The sequence below is a fragment of the Spermophilus citellus genome (assembly GCF_964194105.1).
Source record: "Spermophilus citellus genome assembly, chromosome: 10".
NCBI lineage: Eukaryota > Metazoa > Chordata > Mammalia > Rodentia > Sciuridae > Spermophilus > Spermophilus citellus.
Window position 1 is genome coordinate 2,056,505 of NC_138197.1, and position 26,952 is coordinate 2,083,456.

Sequence of the window (26,952 nt, forward strand, 5' to 3'; positions counted from 1 at the left end):
ATGCAAAGGTCCTGAGGTAGGATTGAGCTTGGTGAGCCCCTAGGACAGCAGAGCCATCTACAGCGGAGATGGAGGTGGAGCCAGGAAAAAATCATGGAATGGCAGACAGCAGTAAGCTTGGGGGCTCAGCTTTTTTTTTTGAAATATCATGGAATCCAAAGGAGAATTTGAAGAGGAAAGGGATCTGACCTGCTTTACACTTTTAAGAAAATCCCTTGCTGGGTAGAAAATAGATTGTAGAGGGCAGGGCAAGGGAGAGACCAGAAATCCTTACAAGGAGCCATTTTCTGAATTCCAGGAAAGAAGAGGTGGCACCTCCCTTGCACCAGGGTCGTGACAGTAAAAGTGGAGACAGTGGAGTTCATCCATCTGAGGTATTCCTTGGCTCTTCTTTCTTAAGCACCCCACATCCCTTCTGTCCCCAACCTCTTGTCGGTATCTCTAGAACCCTTCCCCAAACCAGCCCCTTCTCAGCACCTCGCTGTCTGCCCTGCAGGTGACCCTTGACCCCTGCTCTGCACAGCCTTGTCTTCTGCCTGAAGGCCCCAAGCCTGGGGTCCTATTTAATCCAAGTCACATCTCTCCCGTGGCTCCCTGTCGCCTAGAGCAAGCCAAAGGCCGAAAGCCCTCTACCCTGGGTCCCTCATTCCTTTCTGCCTTCAAATCCTGTTCCTCTCCTCTCAGCTCCCGTGGCACAGTACACATGGGTCTCTCGGTGGTGCAGCATGTAACCCGCATGGGGACTTGGCATGGATTGTTCTATCTGTCCAGAATGGTCTTCCCCAAGACATCTAGCTGCCTTGCTTCCATCTCTGCAGAGCTTTCTGAAGTGTCACTTTCTCACTGTGACCTTAAACTTGTAACCTCCCCTCCGACAGCTTGACTCTTTTTCTTCCTGCTTAATTGTCCCCCATAGCACTTTTTTAGAACACAATGCTATATTATTTTAACTTAAAATGTCATTAGAGATATTCATAATATAAAGTAAATGTAGAGATAAGCAAAAGAAGGAGAATAAAAGGATAAAGAAAATATTTGTCTACCATCTTATTATTATTATTAAATGCTTTTTATTTGTAGTTGTTCACTATACATTTCAATGGCAATTTTGCCTATCATTATTTAGTGGCAGCCATTATAAATGACAGCGGAATGCATTACAATTCTATTACATGTATACAGCACAATTTTTCATATCTCTGGTTGTATATAAAATAGGTTGACACTGATTCCTGTCTTCACACATGTACTTTGGATAATAATGTCTATCACATTCCACCATCCCTGCTAACCCCATGTCCCCTTCCTTCCACTCCCACCCCTCCACCCTATCTAGAGTCCATCTACTCCTCCTATTCTCCCCCTCCCCACCCAACTATGAATCAGCCTCCTTTTATCAGAGTTTTTTTGGGATTGGCCAACTTCACTTAGCATTATCTTCTCCAATGCCATCCATTTACCTGCAAATGCCATGATCTTATTCTCTTCCCATAGCACTTTTTAACACTAGTCACACAATATATTTTAAATACATTATTTACTTTTTGCCTTCTGTCACTGCATTTTAGACTCCAAAGGAGAGGGATCTTTTTCTATGTTGTTCACCGATGTCTCTCAAACAGTACTTGCACATAATAGATGCTCACTAAATAAGCATTGAATAAATACATCACTGGAGGAAATTAGAGGAGAAAGCTTTGCTTATGTTGTAAATCTAGATACATACAAATACAGAGTACTGCCAGTTTTATTATCATGTGTATGTATGTGTGGAAGAAGCTGTTGTTGTGCTCAGGGAGGGAAAATATAATTTATCATTTCCACTACATCCTTCTCAGCAAATGTCAGCTGTTCCCTCTCTTTCTGTGGTGGTTGGTATGGAAGGCCTGATTTCAAATGTCAGCCTGAGCTGGGCATGGTGGTGCATGCTTGTAATCCCAGCAATTTGGGAGGCTGAGGCAGGAGGATCATAAGTTTGAAGTCAGACTTAGCAATTTAGTGAGGTTCTAAGCAACTTAGTGAGACTCTTTCTCAAAAAAAAAATTGGGGACTTTACCTCAGAGGTAAAGCACCCCTGGGTTAAATCTTCAGTAACACACACACACACACACACACACACACACACACACACACACACGGTCAACCCACCAAGTATTGTTTGTATTTGTTATAGTCCTTCCCAACCTCAGCTATGCAGGTGTGCATACAGGTATGATTGTAAACTCACACAGATGTGCAGCTAATATCTGGCCCTGGTGGCCCCACCAGCACCTTCAACAAGCATCTGTGCCTTCGATGAGGGGTGCTGATGTTAGCTTTGGTCCTCCCATGAAACAGAGCCTTCCCTGATCTGGGCCTCCAGAGCCAGAGGCCTCTGGGTTTCCATCCCAGCCTTGGCCATTCTAGGCAGAGCACCTTAGGGCAGTGGACTCGTGCTCTCTGAGTTCCGACTTCCCCCACTTCCCCCGGGCTTGCTGGAAAGGTGTCACAAAGCAAGTGAAAATGAACATGTCTCACAACTAGGAAGCAAGAAAGGCAGGCCGCAGATTTCACTGCTCCCTCTCAGAACATGGCATGGAGCAGGACTGAGGGCCAGTCAGTTTCTGGGAGGTTTCCCTGAGGAAGGCAGACACCAGGCTGACCCCAGGGCTGAGCAGTGGGCGTCAGGGGAGGGGACTGAATTTGCTACGTGCTCCCTTGGGCCCCACACAGTGCCAGGCACACTCCATGCCTCAGCTCAGCCCATCTCCACAGTAGTTCCAAGCGCTGTTACCAGTGAGAAAACGGAGGCCGAGGGAGGAGGACTCACACCCTGAATCTGTTCTGATTCTGGAGCCTGCCTCATGGAGTCAGCCAGACCAGAGGGGGATGTCAGGCAAAGAGGCAGCGGAGGGGCGTGGACAAGCAGACTCCTACCACGGGAGCAGTGTCCCAGTAGGAATTCAGACAGTGCCAGAAACCCCAAATCCATTTCCTAACCCTGGGAAAATGGCCTAGAGTTTGGGCTGGCATGCTCTGTGTGGAGGCTGTGGGAGGGGAGCTGACAAGGCCTCCTCCCTGCCCCATCCCAAGACACTCTGAATGGGTCACAGAATTTCAGCAAAAGAGAGGCAGAGGAGGCCTTGGATATCTCCCTCTCCCAGCCACTCATGGGAATCTCCTCATGGTTGGACACCCTGCTCCCCACCCCAAGAGGAGGCCCTATGTTAACAGATTCTGACTTCAGCCATTTGGGGTAAGGTCTGGGCATTAGGAATTTCACCAGCTCTCAAGGGAAGTCGAATGCTCACACTCAACTGCTCCTACTTTGCTTTCCACACCACACACGACATTTTACAGCTGCAGGAGCAGAGGCCCACAGAGAAGAGGCTCAGCGGAGGACACTCACCCTTCAACTCAGGTTGATGAATCTGTTTAGGGCTCAGTAACATGGAAAGGCCTTCCTCAGAGTACCAACGAGGGAGGTGAGAGGGTCCTCAGAGCTACAAAACAGTGTGAAGATAAGAGTTTTCAGATGTTCAATGAATTTAAAATTTGAATAAGTTTTGGAAATATTATTTAACTTATTAGGGTATCTGGGCACAATGAATTCTCCAAAAATCAGTAGTGTTTAAGAAATGTGGCTATGAATTTTTTTCCCATTTGTATTCTCTCTAACCAGTATGTATCAACAGGTGCTGAGTATCGGTGAATAAATTTTAAAGCCATTGTCACATTGTCAATTTTCACATTTCAAAACTTTCTCTCTGCTACGGTTATTGTGGTGTGGATTAAATTTTTACCCATTCTTAGAGGAATTGTTCAATGGTCTCATTTAAAAAGCTTCTCTCCAGTGTGTTTTCTATGATGTCTAGTAATGTATGATATATACTTTAAAATGTTTCTACATTCTCTACATTTATATGTCTTCTTTCCAGAATAAATAGCCTAGTGGTAAAAAAAATGATTTTTTATTAAAAGCTTTGCTGCATTGTTTCCATTTGTAGGGGTTCTTTTCTATATAAATTCTGTTGTTAATAAGGTTTAGTTTTTCTTTAAAAGTATTATCACTTTATTCACATTTCACATTCACCAGGGTGTCTTTTATCTTATTTTGCCACATTATTCACATTTGTATGGCTATTCTCCAGTGTGGTTCTGCTGTGGTAGATAAGGCCTGTTTTATTGCTAAAAGCTTTGTCACTTTCCTTACATTTGTAGGGCTTCTCTTGATTGTGAGTTCTCTCTGGCAAATGAGGTCTGCTTTTTGACTAAAAGCTTTGCCACATTCTTTACACTTGTAGGGCTTCTCTCCATTGTGAGTTCTTCTGTAGTAAATAAGGCCTACTTTTTGACTGAAAGCTTTGACACATTCTTTACATTTGTAGAGCTTCTCTCCAGTGTGAGATCTGCTGTGGTAAATAAGGCCTGCTTTTTGACTGAAAGCTTTGCCACATTCTTTACATTTGTAGGGCTTCTCTCCAGTGTGAGTTCTACTGTGGAAAATAAGGTTTGATATATGAGTAAAAACTTTGTCACATTCTTTGCAATTGTGAGGCTTCTATCCAGTGTGAGTTCCTCTGTGGCAAATAAGGTGTGATTTTCTACTGAAAGCTTTGCCACATTCTTTACAATTGTAGGGCTTCTCTCCAGAGTGAGTTCTGCTGTGATGAATAAGGCCTGTTTTCATTTTAAGACAGGGTTTTGCTAAGTTGCTTAGGGCCTCACTAAATTGCTGATGCTGGCTTTGATATTGTGATCTTGCCTCAGCCTCCTGAGTCTCTGTGAATATAGGTATGACTCTCCTTTTCATAGAGGGCTACACCATGTAGAGCCCAAGAATAAAGCCAACAATGTAGAGCAAAGATAATAGGGAAAATCTCAGTCTGATCATATAGTTTAGAGCCCCGTCCAGTTATACCTGTTCATTCCTAAGTTTTTCACTTTACATTAGATAATGAATTCTGTGGTTACAAATTTGGGTTGAACCTCCTGTTACTTGCAACCAGAAGAAATCTGGCTGATAGTTATATCCTTCTAAGGATAAAATTATCAGCTATACTCATCATATCTATATAAATACACAACACACATTTACCCACACACATGACTCACACTAGCAGAACTCAGGACTAAATTGTTTTAGAAAATCCCCTTAATTCACTTCTTACTATCTGAAACTCGGAGAGTATAGATATAACTAACTTAGTATTTCACTGAACTTCCTCTCTGAGCTCTTGTGTTTTGAACTAATATGTGTGTGTGTGTGTGTGTGTGTGTGTGTGTCTGTAAGAGAGAGAGAGAGGGAGAGAAAGAGACAGAAAAATATACAGAAAGGAGGGCATTTTCATACAAATTGCCTTGAAAATCTCTTATATCAGCTCTCAGAAATTACTTCATAAGTAATTTACAAGTAGCTATAAAAAGTTTTCTTCATAGTATATGTTTTATCAGGAAATATAATGAAAGATTAAAAGTTTGTGTATGGTCTTTTACTGTCTTCAACATCTTATATATATTTCATTATGAATATATCTGAGTATATTTAAAGGTAAGTTCTTAAGAGTGAGATTGCTAGATCAGAGCATACAGGCAACTAACATATTGAAAAGATAAAACCAGAAATTTTATCTGGACTTTATGAGCACCAGAAGGGGAGCAGCAGGTACTGAAGGAAACATCTTCCTTAGATGAAAGATGCATCCAGTGGTTATTTACTAATAGGACAGCTTACAAAAAAATATGCTTGTAAAGTTTTTATGAAATCATTTTTCTCATCCATTTATCTGCTGACATGAATAATTATATAGTTTTCCATATAGTGAAACATATTTGCATCTGTAGAATAAGTCTTTCTTAGCCTTGACATGATATCCTTTTGAAATACTAGGGGCTGGTTTGATTGTACCTTTTGAGGATTGTTATAATTTCTTCAGTATGGATGTCCTGTTCTTTTTTGTTGGATCTTTCTCAGATTTCTCATCTTTAGCAAGACGAGAATCTCAAATAACTTCCTATATAAATGTAAAAAATTATGTGGCGTGGAACTTATTTGGGCATAAAGTTTTACCCATAAATTGTTTGAAGTCAGGGTTCTCATTTGGAGACATTTCTTTCGAAGAAATTGAGTAAGACATCATCACTCTTTTTCACTTTTTGACTCAAGTTTAGATATTTATCTGTAAAATGTCTATTTCAAATGAAATTTTCATTTTGAGTTTATACAGTAATATTCGTGGATTTTTCAAAACTTGACACTACACACCAATTTTCTTTATATTATATATTTTTATGCATAAAGCATTAATACATAATAATAATGTTATATATTAATATGTAATAACATAAATGTATTATATAGTAATATAGTATATATTTTTCATTCTTACCTCATTCTTACATATATACTTTTATCATAATTTTTGGTTAAAGAAAACAAATATTTGTCTTTTTTTCATGATTTTTCAAAAAATAATTTCTTTGGGGGAGGGTGCAGTAAACTGTGATTGAACTCAGAAGATTGATCTTGACCTATTTTGTATTTTATTTAGAGACAAGGTCTCACTGAGTTGCTTAGTGCCTCACAATTGCTTTGAACTCACAATTCTCCTGTCTCAACTTCAGAACCTGCTGGGATTATAGGTGTGCACCCACGGCGCCCAGCTAAAAATAATTTCTTGAACTTAATCAATTCTTTTACTCTCTGTTCTGTTTCATTATATTCTATTTTTCTTTCACTTTTCTTTTTTACTTCATCTATTTCTGACAATGAATAAATTTACTTCATTCACTATATGTTAATAAAATTATAAGATGATAAATTTTCCTCTGACTAAATCTTTGGTTGTATCACTGTCCATTTGTAAAGTAGGATTCATGGTTATTATTTTCTGAGCAGCTCATAATTTTTAATCGGACTCCCTTTTATCCAGAATTAACTTGAGAGATATGTGTGTATTTTCCCCTCAAGTGATTTGAAGCTTAAAGACAAATTTATACACATTTAAAATGCAACAAATTTTACTCCTTTTGAATTATGTTATACTCTTGTCAGGAAATGTGGCATAGACAAATTTTATTATTTAGAAATGAACAGATTAATAGGTACTAATGTTTTCTAATTATTTCATTAAAAACTGAGCAAGAATAAACTGTGATACAGTGCAAAAATTCCCTTCCATGAGAGATTTCTTTAAGGACTTTTTCCCACCCCCCTGTAGGCTGTCCATGTGGGGAAATATTTTGCCCATGAGATTCAAGTGAATCACAACCCTTACACATTCTCCCCTTTACTCACTTTTCTCTTTTCTAGGGTGACACAGGCCCAGAGTCCATCAATTATGGAACTCTTGCTGAAAATATGGGAAAAGAACATTTTCTTTCCACTAGAATTGTCTAAACCAAAGCTGCTTGTTGTCATTTTGTGACCACCTTGGGATACCTTGTCTGAATGAAGAAAGTCAACAAAGATCAGAGCAAAAAAGCTATCCTACAACAACCATTGGAGCCCTGTTTCCAGTCTTGTCTGAAGCTAGCTGCTTCTCTGTGCTTACTTTTTACCAACCCAATCAATTCTATATGCTCAAACAAGCTTCATCTGAATTTTTCCCTTCTGCCCCCCTCTATCTTAATTGATACAGAAATTTTAACATAATTTCTCTACAAAAATAAATGCTGACCAAATATCCTCTCAATGATGAAGCTTAGCGCTCTGATTTGTATGCCAAAGACATAGGTGGCATACACCAAAGAATAAAATTCATCTCTGGAGAATTTCCTCTGTTCACATGTTGAGCTTTCATTGCCTACAGGGAGAAGAATCTTGTTCATTTTTCTGAAAGAGTAAAGGGTATTGTTGGAGTCCACATCTTTGACATGGCACATATTGCAACATGAACCCAATTCACAGCAAAATCAATGGTGCCAAGGTTATCATTGTCTCCATATCCTTGGACCTTAGAAATCTCACAGGGGCCCCAGAGCTTTCAGAGGAAAAACATCAATCATCCATGCAGCGAGGCAGGATTAAGTCACATGTTCAAAAGCATCTAGTCATGACAAAGTTCTGCCTTCGGAGCACAACTTGTTGTTTGAAGCTCATCCTCCAGCAAGGCTTATTGAAATCAATAAATATCCCAAAGGACTCTCTTCTCTTTTATGTTTTCCTTTGCATTATAACAAAAACAAATCTAGGAGCATTTAGAGCTATTTTCTCTACATGAAGCAGCCTTGGGGGGTAAATGTCTAAATAGGTAAATTTTAAATGCAATAGACCTTTACACTTTAGAAAAGGAAATAATGTATATTTTAAGGACCAGATGCAAAAAGTGGGAAGCAGGGGAAAAAATCAATTGACCCTTAAAAAAAAGTTGAGAGGGGAAATAAAAGACTGTGGAAGCACTAAAATTTCCAGAAATGCAGTAGAAAGCATCTTATTTTTCTTAAAGCCTTTAAGAATTTCTGCTCATCAGTCAAAATACAAAACCAGTCAAGTTATTGTTTGAAATGGCTTGTCATTTAACTAAGGTGACCGTTGCATTCAACCAAACCCAATCTCACTCTGTTTATAAATGTAAGTCTGAATGCATATATTTGTAAATCAGTCTTCTGAAGAGAGTTTGCAAAGACTTGAAAAGTTTACAGGTTCCCTTTGTAACATTCAGGAAACCTTTAATTTTTTTGAGTAGTTTGAGGATAAGCTTCAAATATATATGGAACATTTTTCCACCCAAAGAAATTAAAGTTTTTGGAAAACTGTGTAGTTCACCAGGACCATGAGTAGAAATATGAATTTATGGAAGTAAGTCTGTCTGCAAGGCATCAAGGAACCATTTCCTCTTGACCTTCAGCCTCGTGCTATCAATTCAACTTTTTATATTAAGGTTAAAGTGGTGACACTTTGATGGAAGTCCACAAAAATAACCAACAGCCTTTGCAAAGTCAGTGTGTTTGCAAAATTCCAACCTGGAATAGATGTGCAGGCAAACAAAAATTTGAGCACCTTCAGTCTAGTTCTGCTGTAATCTCAAGAGTCTGGAGGTCCCCCAAATATTGAGGATACAGACAAACCAGTGTCAGGAATGAACTAGTCATTTCTGTTAATCTTTTGAGAATTTATGTTTTAATGTCTCCTAGACACTGAGCTCCATACCCTAAACTCTTCAAGGGCTGTCTTTCTCACTCAAACTCTACTTTTTCTCTCTCTTTTCTTATGTAAAAAAGAAGTACATGAATGCTAACATATGATGCATTTCACATGAGAAATGAGAGGGAGGCTATCATCACTTTCCCTAAATTTAGATAAATGTGGGATTAAAGAGGAAGATATACTGGGCTGGAGTTGTGGCTCAGTGGTAGAGCACTTGCCTGGCATGTGTGAGGCACTGGGTTCGATCCTCAGCACCACATATAAATAAATAAAATAAAAGATCCATTGACAACTAAAATATATATATATATATATATATATATATATATATATATATATATATATATATATATATATAAAGAGGAGGGTGTTTTTTGTTTGGTTGGTTTTGGGCTTCCTTTTCCTTGCAAGGTGTTGTTGTTGTTTAGTGTCTGAGTTTTCAGCAATCCCAACCCTCTGCCTGACCCATGACTGGCAGTGTGCCTCAGAGACTTGCTCATTATGCACCGTGAATAGCAACGTCCTCTGGGTTATTGCAATCAATGTCCATCAGTTGGAGAACCATGCAGATGTAATAGCTGATGAATCACATTTTATGATGCAAATGGCCCTGGGAGGAATTGTGTCCTCTGTATCCCAGATCCTTTCACCTTTAAAAAAAGTCTCATTTTCTGTGTCTTGCATGTAACGTTTTAAAAGTTATTTTTATTGTTTTTGTTTCTTTAAGAGAAAAGCCTTATTGTCTGAGTAAAGAAGCTTGCATGACCAAATCACAAAAGAAATTTAGTTCTAAAATGCAATAAAAGAAAAGAAGGGAATCTTTTTTACTTTTATTATTTATTTATGAATTTATTTATTTTTTGTTTACCCTTGGATTTAGAGAGATGATACCACACATACACACACAAACACACATACACATACAAGATTTCACACCTATAAGATTTCATAAGAGGACATGGTTCAGAAGTCTTTAAAGGAAAGTTCTTTGAATGCAGCTCTGGTAATTAAATTAATGTTTTAAAACCTTATCATGTGTATCACCTCCAGCTATGATGAGAATCAATTTATTGTAAATCTTTCAGCTGTGAAACTGATGAACAGACATTATATAGGGGAGAATGATATAGCAGAATTTTTTCCTTAATATTACACAGGAAAAGATTTTTTTTAATTTTATCAAATTATCTTAATGCTATTAATTCTTGATAAGAAATCTGATTCTTTTTTTTTTTCCATGAGAGAAAGTTTATAGCACAAAACGTATGTCTGACTGTGTCATCTGGTTCAGGATCACCCTTTTGTATTTTCCCAAAACCTGTGTATCACATAGCACAAATTAGGGTGAGCATCCCTTAGCATGAAGCATTTAAATTGCCCTCAAATTCTCATCAGGACCTCAGAGAAGTCATCTTCTCTCTGAGTCAGCCTCCCCTGCCCCTGTACTTTCTCTCTCCATCTTCTCTCCTCTTTCTCACTTATTCCTGGCTGATTGGAGACAGGATGTAGGAGAATTCTTTTTCTGCTCCCTCATACTCCGACTTACAAACAGCTTATTGTTATTAAACTTTTTCTCTCCCTTACCTCACTTTCTCATTTGATAAACCTTCCTTTCACTACTTTTAAGCACCTTCTTCTTGTCCATAAAAGGCCACCCTAAAATCAAATTTTTTTCTTATTTGTATTATGACTGTATAAACCATGAAGCTTCACTTTTCCACCTATACTTTTCTGCCCCCAGAATTTGCTACCTTATAGTTATGGATATCTATTCTCTCTCTGATCCAGAGATAATAGGCTGGTCTGGCTTTGTGTCATCTGGGATATTCTAAGTACGATGAAGATGTGCTGTCTGTCCCAAGACGCTCCTGTCTCTTACCTGATGTAGGACTTCAACAGCTGACACATCCCCGCACTGGCTGCATGTTTTCATATGTACTTATGACATGGTGCAGTTAAGAGAGGAGTGAGCTTTGCTAATGCCCACCACCTTTAAAACTGGAAATCTCTTTCTCTGACTTCACTGTCAATATCATGCGCTCATCTAGTACCAGACATCCCATACTTTGGACTCTGTCTAAAGTCAAGCCAAGAGTGAACCTCACCGTATCCATTTTACTTACCAACTGGGAAGCAAACTCACGATATCTTAGAACTAAGTCAGTTCATGCCATGTGGAGACTTCATGTGAACGTTTGATCTAACCTGTGGTTCTGATGCCCACTGCCCTCAAGAGCTGAATTTTGGAGGACATGGCCTCTTTTTTCCTGTGTTTATCTGAGTATTAAACCAAGTTAACATTTTTTTTTTGGTTTGTTTCTTTTGAACTTACATACATTTTTCTTGGGCTGATTCTGTTATTTCAGAAAATGTATTTTACCTTTTTAATCCTTTATATTACAAATATTAGATCATCATAATCATAGATTTGATGCATAAATTAAATATATTTCAATTACATATACATTTAATATATCTTATAAAGATATATTTAATATATATCATAAAGAAAAGCAGTTGATCTTATACAGCTTTCATATGCTTTTGGTCTCTAGTACAGTGTTTTGCACACAGTAGGTATTGGTACTGTTTGACTTGGTCTAAATCAAGGATATTGGTTTTTCTTCATTATTCACCTTTAACAGCAATCCAAAGCCAAACAGTCTATTTCATTTGAAAAAAAAAAGAAAAGAAAGAAATAGTCATTGGTATTTTCTGAATGCTAAGATGCTAAGTCGAACTTCTCTCTACACAGAGATGGAGGGCCACATTTATATAATGCAATGGTAGGCGACTTTGAAATATTCCTCTTTTGCTCTATTTTTTTTTCATTATATTTCTATGGTTTGGTTTTTCATGAACTGAAAAGAGAAGGAAGGTCTTGCTCCCTGTGTTCTGCTATTTATATACCAGCAATCATCAAGGGAAACATAGGCTGATATTCCTGTGAATAACAGAGAAACGTTGTGTCATTTGAAACATCCATTTATACTGAGTCATCCTAAAGAGGGAAAAGAAAGATGCTGAGGAATCATGCATACTCTGGATTAGGTCCAGGGCAAAGTATACATAGAGATATTGGAGGAGAAAGAAGTGTCAAGAGCAACATAAAGAAGATGGGGAAAGAAGAACCTGAAGAAGAGAGGCTTATAAAATCTGAGCCAGGAGGGGAGAGGGCAGAAAGAGGAAAGAATTCCAGACAAGAACTAACCTGGTGTCTGTGGTAGAGCTCAGAAAGGTTAAATTTCCGCAAAAGATCAAGAGATGCAAAGTGAGAAAATCTGGAGGAATTGGGATCCTGATGGCTTCAAAGAACTCATTTTTAAAATCAGTCCAGTCTACCTAAGTCCAAACCTTTCTCATTTTTGCCTTTGAAGGACAAGGAGCTGACAGAAAATGACTAGATTATAGAGAGCTAATCTATCAACTTGTACAACTGAGAAACAATCTTAGTTAAAGAAGTCTTATGCACTCCAAAGGGTGAACAAAGGATGAAATGGATGACTAAAGAGGTTTTCGATGTGACAATCTGGGTCATTATTCCACGCTCTAAAAAAATTCTTCTTTTTATGTCTTGAGTTTTGCAACAAAAACTATGGAGATCTTGCTGACCAACATGGGTTAGGTGGTCAGATCAGACATTACACCTGAAGACCAATAACAAGGCATAGTTGTATTTAAAGTGCATTGAGGATGAGAATGGAAACGTTAGACTCCTAAATAAACTGAATAAAGTAGCCCAGGCAGGTCTCCATCAGGCAGTAGCCTAAACATGGGGGTTCAAGTTCAGGGGAGGGTGGCCCCTTTAGAAAGTTCCCTGAAGTCACTGTCATAAGAGCAAGATAACATTCTGACTACAAATACCTGCACTGTCCCTGATTTTGCTGTGTGAGAACAAATGCTTTTTATCTGTGGCACATTTTTGAGAAAGACAAACTCTGATTGTTGTCAAATTCACAGCCAAAGAAAAGTAAAAGAAGATTCACCAAAACATTTCCTCAGCAAATAGCATGTCTATCATACATGGGTACTTTAATTGCATGAACTGAATTTCACCTCTGGCCTTAAATAAATGGGTTTATTTTTCATTAGCTCCTCTGCTTCTATATATACACAGGATATAAATACTGAACTGACTTCTATCATGAAACAATTGAATTAACAATATAGGTTGATCCAGAAAGACAATCCCAGCAGAGTGTGGTGGGTCCACATGCTTGAGAAGCTCATTAGACAGTTATCTTCAATTGTGGATCTAAATATGAATGGATGAGAAAATTGAGCAGCAGTTTTTGGAAAGGCTGGTCTAATTCTGTTGCCGTGTCATACAAAGAAAGAAGGCTATTTGGGGAGAGGTGAGGACTCATTACTAAAAGAACAAGGGTTCGGTACTCCTCATGAGAAAAAAAACTGCCCCAAATTATATAAAAGCATGCACCCTGGAAATTTCTAATCTACCAACTTCTACAACTAAAAAGAGTAAGAAGATAACTGTGAATCCAAAGGGGACAGATTTCTAGGAAAAATAGTAATTGAGCACATTTATTTTTATTTCCTCCCCAACCTAGACATTTGATGAAATGTTAAAAAGGGACCATATGCTGCCATGCAGGTCAAGTGTGGAATTTTCTACTTGTGGGATCAAGTTTGTGTTTGAATTTTGGAGCATTTCAGGTTTCAGATATTTGGATTAGGGAATTTCAATCTGCATATGTATAGAGTAAACACCTGCATGCACACACACACATTAGAATTTGAGATTTTCATTTAAAAAAATTTCTCCTATGTCTGGATTTCAATTTTTTCCCAGATTTTGGAATATTTGCATATACATAATAAATTATCTTTGGAATGAGATCCAAGTCTAAACATAAAATTCATTTATGTTTCATATGTAACTTATACACAGGCTTCTATATACATACACATATTTTCTATTTTATAAGTAATATGTGAATGTTTAATAAACTTTAAGCAATGAAAGGTCATAAAAGAAAACATGTAGGTTTTTCTTTACCTCCCACCCTTTTGTACCTACATTCACTTCTTAGGTTATACATTCTAGAAATGTTTAGATTGTTTGCATCCACCATTTTTTATTTTATTCTGATTTTTCTGATCACCAAGAAAAATTTGTCCCCCCAAAAATTAAAAATAACAAGTCATCCAGAAATATAGTCATCAGTAAAATTTAAATCATAATTAAAGACTACAAAAGAGTTCTACCGTTATTACCAAAAACCCAGCCAAGGAAAGATTCGGCCAAATGGCAATTCACCACACAGAAAGAAAATGCTCTCTTGGGAAATGAGGGAGAGAAATTAGGAAATTCCTTCTGAGCATTTCCTAAGGCCACAGCAGGGGCTAGTGGTAAGGCCCTGGGGCTGGCAGACAGTAGGAAACAGCATCCTGGATCGTGGGCCAGGCCCTGTAACCCATACATTCTGATGTGCCAACTACCTTCTGCTGTTTAGTTCAGACTGCCCTGCTGGACAACATGGCCAGTTACACAGACAGAGCCACCCTGATGATGGTGAGATAGAAAAGTTTTTACATGTGTTTATTGATCATGGGCACTTCTGTGAAATACCTGCAGAGAATTAAATCTCCCTTTGGAGTTAGCTTGGAAACTGCCATATCCCATATTTGGGCTACATCCTCACTCCTGGAAAACTGCAGTAGCTATAAACAAGTTAAGAAAAACAAAAAAGCCCATCTGAATCCTTCACTCTTTGCTTTATTCTGACCACAAATGCTAAAATAAATACTATATGGGGTACGATAGAACCCATCCCAACCTGCATTATTGGACACACATAGGTTCCCCTCTCCAAATCTGAGCAGAGAAGTCACTAGTCAGAAGAAAGCTACTGAAATGAAGACAAATATAAAACATCTGATCAAATTTTCCTTGAAATAATCTCTAATAATTTGTCAAAAGGATGTTTCATCTCCAAGATTCATCATCTTGATATGGAAATAAACTCATGTGATGCTCTTCAAATATTCCATGCGTCTTCCAGATTGGGGCTCATGGCCAGCTCTAGACATGAGCAGAAGTGCTGTGCTGAAGTCCTCGAGGACCAGGGGGTCTTATGGATTCTCACTTCACCTCTGGCCATCACATGTTAAGACGGTAAAACCACAAAATTGAAGCAATGTGTAAAAATCCGAACTATCTTCTAAAAATGCCAGGCTACTTTTGAGCAAGAAATAAAACTTTAGCCACTGAAATTTTAAAGTCTGTGTAACTGCAGCATAGTTTAGTTATGACAATAAAACAAGTACAAGATATTTATTACATATGTAATATGTATATTATATATATTTATTAATTGTGTAACATGTACATCATACATATAATATCTATTACATATGATTGACAATTATATATAATATACTTATACATTATATAATATAATAATTATGTAGTATTATATTATATATTATCTATATGTGTATAATATATATCATATATTATTATACAATATGTGATATAATAATATATTATTATATGTGTATATATAATATGTAACATGTAATATATAATATATACAATTATTATTATTTTTTTTTAAAGAGAGAGTGAGAGAGGGGAGAGAGAGAGAGAGAATTTTTAATATTTATTTTTCAATTCTCGGGGGACACAACATCTTTGTTGGTATGTGGTGCTGAGGATCGAACCCGGGCCGCCCGCTCGCATGCCAGGCGAGTGCGCTCCCGCTTGAGCCACATCCCCAGCCCTAATATATACAATTATTATACATTAATTATATGTATATTATATAATATAATTATTACATCTAATATATAAGATTATATAATGATTATATAATACATAATATATAAATAGAATATAGTATATAAATATTATAACTATATAATATAATAATTCTATTTTTACAATATAATATATATAATTATTATATATTGTATATAACATTGTTTACAATATTATATATTATATGTATTATATATCATATATGTGTATATATATCAAATAGAGACCTAACAGTATGTGTGTGTGTATAGAGACAGAGATTTTTTTTAACCAAATAGAGACCATAACAGAAAGAATTAAAAAAAAACTTTGTTTTTTACATCAGATGGTTCATTAATTCTAATGTAGAAGTAATAAGATAGTTAATTAGATGCTTATTCATTTTTTCTAATTTCAAAGATAAAACAGATTGAAAGGAGAAAAAATCAACAACTTATCCAAACAAAAATAGATTGCCTAGAAGGGGAAGAGTGATTTGACTTAGGAGTTCTCTTCTGGAACACTAAGTAGAATAATTTCCAGAGTTTTGAGGAGGAAAGTATGCCTGGGAACTTTATGCACAGTCTAGCTATAATTTATATGAGAACCAAAGATAAAGTCTCAGACTTAGAACACACATTAAAATAAAAACCTTAAGACAAAATACTTTAAAATCTTTTATTTGAGTAAGGAACACAGAATAGAAAAGAGTAGAATGGCTCAGTGGCAGCTGTATGGGTGGTGAGATTTCATGGGTTCCTGTAGAGGTAAGACAAAGAAGATCTGTTTAATTGTTTAGAGTGAAAAGAGCCTATTAGGGGTTAGTTGGTTGGCTCTGACTGATAAAGTCTCTAGTCTCCTCTTGCTATTTATGTTGGGATTCAGCTTGGTCTCATAGGCATGGTCTCTGTCCCAGCAAAGTGATCTCACAATTAAAAAAATATTTTAACACCCATAACATACACTACATAGTTATTATTTTTCCTAGAAATTCTGACCCATAATAATGCTAGCTTTCATTATCCATCCAACCAACATTCAATAATCATCATGCATAGGGATTTGGATCCTCACCATTACTATATCCCCAGTGCCTACTAAAATACTTGGCCCATATTAAATGCTCAGTATGTATTTGCCTAATTAAATAGCAAATAATTAAAAAAATACTGAGAAATATATTGGAATTATGAAATATAAAACATGTATAAAAGAAGTATAATAATTAAAATCTTTAAAATCAGTGAAAAACTAACTCTTCAAAATGGGGTGAAATATGATTACAAAATGATACATATCCAGGTGTGAGGGGACACTGATTTTATGATTTGAAACATATTCTTGATCTGTAAATTTCCAAATTATTCATTTAAGCCAGGAAGCCTAGGGATAGTGAGTGAGAATATACTACATCTCATCCTATGCAAAATGAAATAATTAGCTCTTTTCTGTCTTTATAATAGCATGTAGGAGACAACAGACATTGTTACTAAGGTCAATACAATAAAATCATGGTGTAAAATTCTAATATCACTAAGGAACAAGGTGAGATAAACTCTATCAATATAGCAAAAGTAGAGAAAACTACTTCGTAGAAGAAGCATAACAAGTACTCCCAACCAGAGAAAAAAAGGTGCTAAAAATCTGCTGCAACAAACAAGTTAAACACCTTAAAAAACAGCTGGAGGTATAATTTACCTAAATTTACAAAGCAAAGATTTTTAGAAATGTACAGACTTTTGTTGGGCATGGTGGCTCAGGAGGCTGAGGCAGGAGGATCCCAAGTTCAAATCCAGTCTCAGAGATTTAGCAAGGCCCTATGCAACATAGTGAGAACCCATCTCAAAGTAAAACATAAAAAGGGTTAGGGAGGTAGCTCAGTAGTTAAGCCCCCCTATGTTCAATCTCTAGTCCCCAAAATTAATTAATTAATTAATTAACAGAGTTTTACGATTTTAGAACATTTGCTTCATCCCTACAAGATATTTTGTGCACATTTTTCAGTCACTTCCCACTCCCAGCCCAGCCCCAGGTTGCCACAACCATGTTTCTTTTCTGAATATTTTAATTAAACTAATGAAATCATCTCATTTTTAAAACAAACATATTATGTGAAATAAAGATTTTTTAAAAAAGGCTCAGCTTTAACACAAGCTGATACAAGAAAATCCATAAATAAAAAAATATCTAAATTAGAAATCCTAATGGCACACAAAATAGGATTTCAGGCCTTTGAATGTTGAGGAGTGAATTATGATCCAGTTTCACTTTAAAGTAAACACTCTTGGGGTCCTAGAAAGATTGTCTTCACTAATAAAAAGAGAAAGATGTTCGTTCAAGGGCCTTACATAAAATGGCAGAATACTTGCTTGTAACCTAAATACATCCCCTTTAAGTCACAGCAGATTATTTACAATAGGTAATACGATGTAAATTCTAGATAAATTGTTGTTGTAATACATTACTCAGGAAATAATGTTACTCTACTGTGTAAAGGAATGAAATACTGAAATCTCTACTACGTGGATGAACCTTGAAAACAATGTCTATGTGAAAGAACCCAGATATAACAGGTCATAGATTGCATGATTCCATACATCCAGAAATATTCCTATAGGTAATTCTACATCAGAGTGTTCTATGTCACCAGTATAAATCAGTTTGGTGATTGTCAGAATCTTCGTGTGGAGGCAACGCAGGGGAATAACTGTTTAATGGCTGTGGGATTTTATTCTGGGGAGATGAAATTATTTGGGAACTAGGTAAACAGGACAGCTACACCGTATTACGAATGAAATAATTGTCACTGGCTTGCTCTCTTTAAAATTGTCAAACTCATGTGAATTTCCCCTACCTAGGCAATAGCAACCAAATTCTGTCCGTCAGGATGTCTTCAATCTGTGATTTATATCTTCCATGAATGAATTATCAATCTCTGCGAAGTTTCCTAACCTCTGCTGTTAACATTATCTTCAGAGGAGATTCCCAGGGTTGAAGGGCCACGGGTCTAAATACGTGATGGGTGGTTAAAATCAATCTACCAGGGCTCAAGTTATGAATGCTAATAAGCATTCCTTGAGCTGGTTTTTCTCCTCCTTGAGACATGAGAGAAACACAAATGTACCCTCAGAATTCCTTATCTGCTTTTTATATACTCAGGGGGAACATTCTTATTACATTGGGTTTGGAAAAACTAACAACAGGAAGAAAAATAAGAAGAGACTAAGACAGACTTTTTTTTTTTAATTGAAGTAAGTCAATCCATCTCAGAGTCTTAGGCAATTTCCATTCCTGGTGGGAGAGTGGCAGAGAAGAATGGGATAATTAAAAGATGAGGAAAAGCATAAAAGAAAATATTTTTCATAGCCAGTAATGTCATTCTTCCTTGAAATAAGGCCTCCTCTGCAGATCAAAGATAAACAAACAACCAAGAGGGGCAGAGGGATGAAATCAAATGCACTCCTGAAAGCCAACAGTATTCTTTTTTTCCCTCTTCCCTCTAAAAGCCAGAGCCTTCCATTTAGAATATAAATTAAAAAAAAAATTTCTATAATTACAGATGTAAAGACGAGCTTTATTTCACAGTAGGGTTTCTTATCGGCACTGACCTGTAGCTCCTTCAGATGGGGATGTGGGCCCCAATTCTCAGGATTTTAGAAAAGAATGCGTTAAAATGGGGGGGGGGGCGGTGGGAGGGATGAGAGGAAGCTGAAATGTGTGCAGATGGTTTAACATGCAAATGTCCTCACTTTTCTTTTAGATGGAGGATCAAGGTTTGGCTATTTTCAAATTCTTTTCCAACTCCCCCTCTCTTCCCATCCCAGTCTAGTTTCAAGAGGATTGTAGATGTGACAAGGGCTTTGTGTAGGGAATTCAGGCGAATGAAAGGGCCAAGGAGACCCAGTTGAGGGAACAAACTTTTGGGGGTCGGGGGGTCAGTTTAGAATAAATGTGTGGCATTGTTGGTATTAAGGACATGCACTCAGCAGGGTGTCCTGAGCTGGGCACACAACTCTCAGGCCTGTTTATTCAACACTGAAATACCTAAGCACGGGTCTTGGGGAGAAAAGAGAAACTTCGGCAGCAAAGGCCTGTACCTTCCAGTATCAGAATATTCCCTAGAAGCACAAAGCCCGGCTTTTTTTTTTTAATTACAGAGAAGAAAGTGCCTGTGCATAACCCAAAATTAATTGATTAATTAACCAATGCATTAAAAGAAGAGTTTCCCGTGGCATTTTTTTTTCTCTCTCCTCTCTCTCTCTCTCTCTCTCACTTTTTTTTCCCCTCTCCACACATGGACAATCCAGGTCATTGAGAAAGCCTAAGATAGAAACAGTTTCTTAAGCGTGTTTGAAAACAGCCTTTGTTTCCATGGAAGTAGCACAGGCCCTCTGTGGTTTCCTTCCAGAAAACATTTACCTACCTCGGAGGGTTTTTTTTTTTTTTTGTATGTGTGTGTGTGTGAGAGAGAGAGAGAGAATTAAATGAGAGAAAGTGCTTCACATAGTCTGAGCATATAGTTAGAGCTAAATAAATATTAGTTGTTGTTGGTATGTATTGCTCTTATAGTGCTCAGTCAGGAAGAGGTCAGGGAGACAGACAGAAGGATTCAAGAAGAGACTGCCCCAGCCTAAGGTGGAAATCAGATCAGAGGGGAAGGGGCGGGGGGTTGGCTGAGGTCACCAGCAAAGCTGTCATCCTGCAAGCAGTTGAAAGGTAGAGAGGGGGTGCTTCCAAAAAAAAAAAAATCAGAGTTACAGAGTAGCTCAAAAGATGAAAATAAGGAACAAATTCGCCTGTAAGCCTCTCCTTTCTGAATTTTTAAAAAGCCACAAGAATTTGCCTCGATCTGGCTCAGGGCAATAAAACCCAGATACATGAAATATTGAAGAATGTAACGGCTAAATTGCGTTTCATAGATTTCCAGAATTTGGGGGCAGACAAAATGAATCCATGAAAACCATTTCAGAACAACGAAGGGTAAAATAAAATTTAAAAATCCTGTTGATGGGGCTGGGATGTGGCTCAAGCGGTAGCGCGCTCGCCTGGCATGTGTGCGGCCCGGGTTCGATCCTCAGCACCACATACCAACAAAGACATTGTGTCCACCGAGAACTAAAAAATAAATATTAAAAATTCTCTCTCTCTCTCTCTCTCTCTCTCTCTCTCTCTCTCTCTCTCTCTCTCTCCTCTCTCACTCTCTCTTTAAAAAAATAAAAAAATAAAAATCCTGTTGATGTTTAATGAATGGGATTAATGAAAGGAGAAATTAGTATGGGGATGACCAGGAAGTTGGACCTGAGAGGAGGGAGACTGTGACAGGGGCCATCATTGAGGTCAGGCTATGGTAGATTTAGACTGTTGACTGTGAGTTTGAAAAATCAGGATTTCAGGAAGCTGAATTTAGGAGTAGAGTATGGAATGGTTTGGCATCTGAAGAATGTGTTGAAATGGAGATCAAGGGAAAACCTAGGGCTATAACCCACACACAGGATATGGTAATAGCATAGCATGTATGCTGGTGGACTAGAGAAATTTAAGGAGTGTCAAAGAAAGAGGCTGACCTCAATGAAAGTTCAAGAAAACACATGACAGAGGGGACTAATCTATTGTATTGCAGGAGGAAAAATATGGTGGTGGGGATAAAATGAATGATTGATCAATATAGGAATGATAGTATGAGTTATCAATAAGACATCTCAGAGAAAGCAAAATAAAAATGTTTCCATTATTATGATCATAGGAGTGGAATGTCCCAAGAACAGAGTTGAAGTCAAGTACTTAACCCTGAGTTTTCTGACAATGATCCACCGTGACTGCAATATTCTGAGTTTTTTGGGGGGAGAGTGGAGAGTGGGGAGTGATTAGGGTCTCCTCTTTATGATGTTAGGAAAACTCACATGCAGATGAGATAATGAGTCATGAGAGCAACGAGTCCTGCTTATTCTGCTTTGCAGGAAGATTTGGGAACTCAGAGAAGAGATACATAATGTGTCCTAAAAGGAATATTATGAGGAAGACAATTTTAATGTTGTGTATAGAAGGAAATAAATGGTTCTGCTTGTTCTTATTCAGATATATGATGGGGTGGACTGATTTATTATATTTTCTGTGGTTTTTGGTTATCATCACACTAAGTAGTAAACTCACATACTTTTTTGCATCCCCACTGCCTTACCCAATGTCACACCTACAGTGCAAAAAAAAAAAAATCAACAAAACACCTAGAAAGGAGGTTAAATAAGTTAGCCCAAAGTCCATACTATGAGGAATTTTAAACTCTATAAAAGAGCCTACGACAGAGGTGAGGTTGAACACCTCCTGGTTTTACATCATATTGCATCTCACCTTGTATAGTTCATGGCACATAAAAAGTGCTCATTAAAATGGGTGCATAGAAATTTGAATTTCAGAAATGACCCCAAAATGAACAAAGGAAAAAGGAACCGTGCTGCCAGGCTGCCACTGCTGGGGCAACTGACGTAGTTACACCAAATGATAATGTGACTAAAGAAGAACCCAGAATCAAGCGAAAATGATTCTTAGTCTGGAGGACTATGGAGAATGGCTATACTCATTTTTTTGGCTGGTGGGGCCCAGGTAGGACAGGATAGTAAGAAAGCATAAGACAGAAGGCCCCCTGGGGCTGCTGTTGAGAATGTCCTTTGTAGGACAGAATGCTGAGTCAGCAAGTGATTACCACTGTCAATGAATACATAAGCCTTCTATCACTATGTTGTTCACCTTGAATTCTCCCTCTACAGTTCCCTTTCCTTGCAGCAATTTGTTCAGCTATTTAGCCAACATTGATTGTGTTCCTATATGCCAAGAATGTGGTGTTAGTGATGCCTGTTGAGAGGCGCATGCATGTAGGTAGGCAATGCATTAAGCACTGAGATCTACAGAGTCATAGGATGTCATGAACACCCTTGGAAAAGGCTGTTATGCCAGTCACCGTGTATCTCTTCCCTCCTCTTACGAGCCTATTGCTGTTGATTTGGTGGTGATATCTATTCTGTCAGTGTAGAGACAGGGAACAACAGTCTGGGAGGAATGGATCTGACAAGTGTCCCATCTGAGGAGAAGTGAATGCAAAGAACCACCTTGCTGCAAAGCTCTCTCTCTGAATGACCTCTCTAAAATCTTGCCAGAAAGTAAAGCCTGTGCTGCAAACCCAGGAAGAAAATCAGCATCACAATTTGCAGGGTAAACCTTCGGCTGACAATACAACGGATGAGGCTCAGCCAACTCTCAGCGTGGCTGCCCAGCCAAGTCCATGATTAATGATCAGCTCTATGAGCCTGGACTTTTACAAAAAGCCTTCACTAACCTGAAAACTGACCAGTGGAATGCCAATGTGTAGCATCTCAAATATCCCTGACATGGAGCAACAATAAAAAATATCCAAAAAAGAACACCAATTCAGGGTTGTGGGTTAAAGACAAATTTGGTGACAGAGAAATAACATCATCATTTGAAGATGTTGGAGATCATTTCTTTCATGATATATGAAAAGTATATAGCTAGAGTGGTCTGATTGTTTAGATACGGAAAACTAAGGTCCTGATTATAAGGAACTTTCTGGAACATAGGCAAGTGGGTCACAGAGCCAGAACTGAATCCAGGGCTCTTCCCACTACACAGCACAATTTTTATAAAGCTCAACAAGATCTTGTATCCAAGCAACAGAACCTACTTTCTAAGTATAGAAACTCCATAGTGGCATGGGTAATGCTCAACTTCTCTATACATCATTGGTCATTTTTTTTTTCAGTGATGAAAATTGAACCCAAGGCTAGGCAAGCACTCTACCAACTAAACTATATCCTCAGCCCTAGAAGTTGAATTTTATCAAGTAAGTTTTGTTTTGTTTTGTTTTGTTTGTCCCCAAGAAGAGTTATATAAAAAATATTTCCTACATTCTATCATATTGAGAATGACTCCTTACTGCCTTTATTCTCAAACAGTTTAGCTGGGTATAATACTGTTGGATCATACTTCTCTCTCTTAGACTTGTAGACATTGATCATTTTCTTATAATGTCAAATTCTATATCTGGAGAAACCTGATTCATGCATATGTTTCTGCTTTCTACATAGAACACATGATATTTTTTTCCCTAGGTATATTTTTTCTAGATATCTTCTCCCTTTAGTATTGTTTCATTAACATAACCTGAATAGGTGCACTGATGATTTCGTATGCCCATTTTTTCATAAAAGTGATTTTTTAATTCAAAGATTCAGTTCTTTATTTAATGAATTTCCATTTATTTTATTTTTTACATATATTTTCTGTTCTGTTACTTGGATTCTTCAAAAATTCCAATGGCTCCTTTTAGCTATGAGGCTTCAAGAAAAATAGTATCAAGAGGGGAGACTTATCATCACAGACTTTGGTAAAGGGTGCACTGCAGGATAGGGTAAGTAATCCATTTGCCTTCCTCCCTGTTAGAGGCTGCCCTACAGTGGACTCTTACTATGAATCGGCATTTGGTGACTAACACCAAAAACAACCAAAGAACGGAAGGGCCAGACTGATGATGTCAGAAATGAGAACAGAAGTCATTTTCTAGAAACTTTTCTAAGGATGAGATCATTTTCTGGCAAGTTGAAAGAAACACAGACAACAGGAGTTATAAAGTAATTTCTTTTCCTCTAATTTTAACCGCAAGTTCTCCAAGAGAACTAAGCAATGTTGTGATGCTGACCTTGTCTAATACCCTATTGCCTGTGTCTAGCATGGGTCAAAACACTCACCTTCAACAAGAATATTTGCTGAATGAATAAACAGAAATAATAAATTGGATTAATAGGTGGTCCAGTTAGAAAATTTTAAAAGTGCAGTATCTCCTATCTCCATGAAGACTGCATTGACAACATTTGAACCAGCACATACAGTTTAGTCTGAATAACTCAGTATTTTTGATTAAGTAATGGTGAGAGGAATAGTGGCCCTTGAAGATTATTTGGCTTCATAAAGTCCCAAAGGAGTCAGTTCTTATAAGAGGGACATTCTATTGGGACATTCTATGAGAGTGCAGTGTGGTGTAAGTGGCCAAAGCATTAAAGTGCACCAAGTCCACATTTGCATCGTGGCTTTACCATCTAAGTGACCTTGAACGTGTAGCTTAAACTTCTGTGAGCTTTGGTTTTCTTAACTGAAAAAAAAAAATCATAAACTAATACCTCATAGTGCTGTTGTTACAAGAATTAGGAAGAAAAAGCTACAGGAAATATTTAGAAAAGCTCATGGCCAAAATAAACACAACCAAAACAAAACCGGCATTCAGTCAACAGAGTCCATTATTATTTGTGGACCTGAAGTACCCATTTGTGTCACCTCACCTTACGCAGAGCCCTCCAGTGCTCTCTCTCTGCCCCTGACTGTGCAGTGGACAGAGGCGGGCAGTAATCTTGGTGACTGGAGAATTAGGTACACAAATTTCTTCCTACCTGACCCTCCCTGTTTTAGTCAACTTTTTTTTATCACTATGACCAAAAGAGCTGACAAGAATAATTTTAATAAGAAAATGTTTATTGGGGGGCTTACAGTTTCAGAGGTCTCAGTTCACAGTTGGCTGACTCCACTCCCTGGGACTTGAGGTAAGGCAAAATATTATGGTGGAAGGGTGTGTCAGAGGGAACAGGCTCAGGACTTGGCAACACGGAACCAGAGGAAGAGACTCCACTTACCAGGGACAAAATATAAACCCCAAAGTCATGTCCTCAGTGACCTCCAGCCATACCCCACCTATCTTCAATTATCACTCAGTTAATCCCTATCAGGTTTAGGGTTAAATCTTCTATAACCCAATCATTTCCTCTCAGCTTTCTTGCATGGTTTTACACATAAGCTTTTGGGGGACACTGAATATCTAAACCATCACATTCCACCCCTGGCCCACAAAAGCTCAGGATCATGCCAAGAGTCCCCATGCTTCTCAACAGCTCCAAGATTGTCCAAAAATTTAAGTCTCCTCTGAGACTCAAGGCAAACTCAACATGAGCACCTGTAGATATCAAAAGCAAGTTACATGTATCCAATATATAAAGGGACAGAATTAATATTTCCATTTGAAAAGTTGAAATAGGGGCATAGAAAGAAGGGTTGGGACCAAAGCAAGACTGAATGGGCAAACAAGTCCTGTAGTTCCACATCCAGCATCGGAGGCACATGGCATCCTGATGTTCTCTCCAAAGGGTTTGTTCAGCTCCACGTGGTTGCTACCAAGGTCTGCTGTCATCTGGAGCAGTAGCCAAACCTCCAAGGACTGTGGTTGCATTAGTCTATGAATGCCAGGGTGACAGATCATGGTGAAACAACTTTCTAGGCTTCCCTGTGCAGATGGGGTGCCCCCACTGGTCTCTTCTTAAAGGAATTTTTACTCCCTTGAGCCTGAGATGAATGTGGTCTTACCAATTCTTAAGATATTCTCAATCCATCTTTCTTATTGTCTCTGGGCAAAGTCTTTAGCATTTCCTTAGTGACAGTAACGTCTTTTACTAGTCCTTGCCTCAGTTTTACTCCCACTTTTCTTTCTTTTTTTTTTTTTTAATATTTTATTATTTTATTTTATTTTTTTAGTTCTCAGCAGACACAACATCTTTGTTGGTATGTGGTGCTGAGGATCGAACCTGGGCCGCACGCATGCCAGGCGAGCGCGCTACCGCTTGAGCTACATCCCCAGCCCTTACTCCCACTTTTCAAGTCCAAGTTTTTCAAATCTTCCTGCTCTGCTTTTTGTTCTGTATATCACAATAAACCTGGTTAAAAGACACCTGCAATACCCATGCCACCACCTGAATATTATGCTGCTTAAATATTTCTTCCATCTGATGAAGGAGTCCATCACTTTTAAAATCAGCTTCTCAGAAAGTCTCAGGATATGGGCAAAATGCAGACAACTTCTAAGTCAGAACGTAACACAATGGCACCTAGTCTATTTACTGATGGTGTCCTCCTTTTCCTCTGAAACCTCTTGAGCCATGTCTTGACTGTCCATGCTTATATCAGCATACTGGTCCTCTGACTCCCATCAGAATAGCCTATTAAGCTCCGTTTA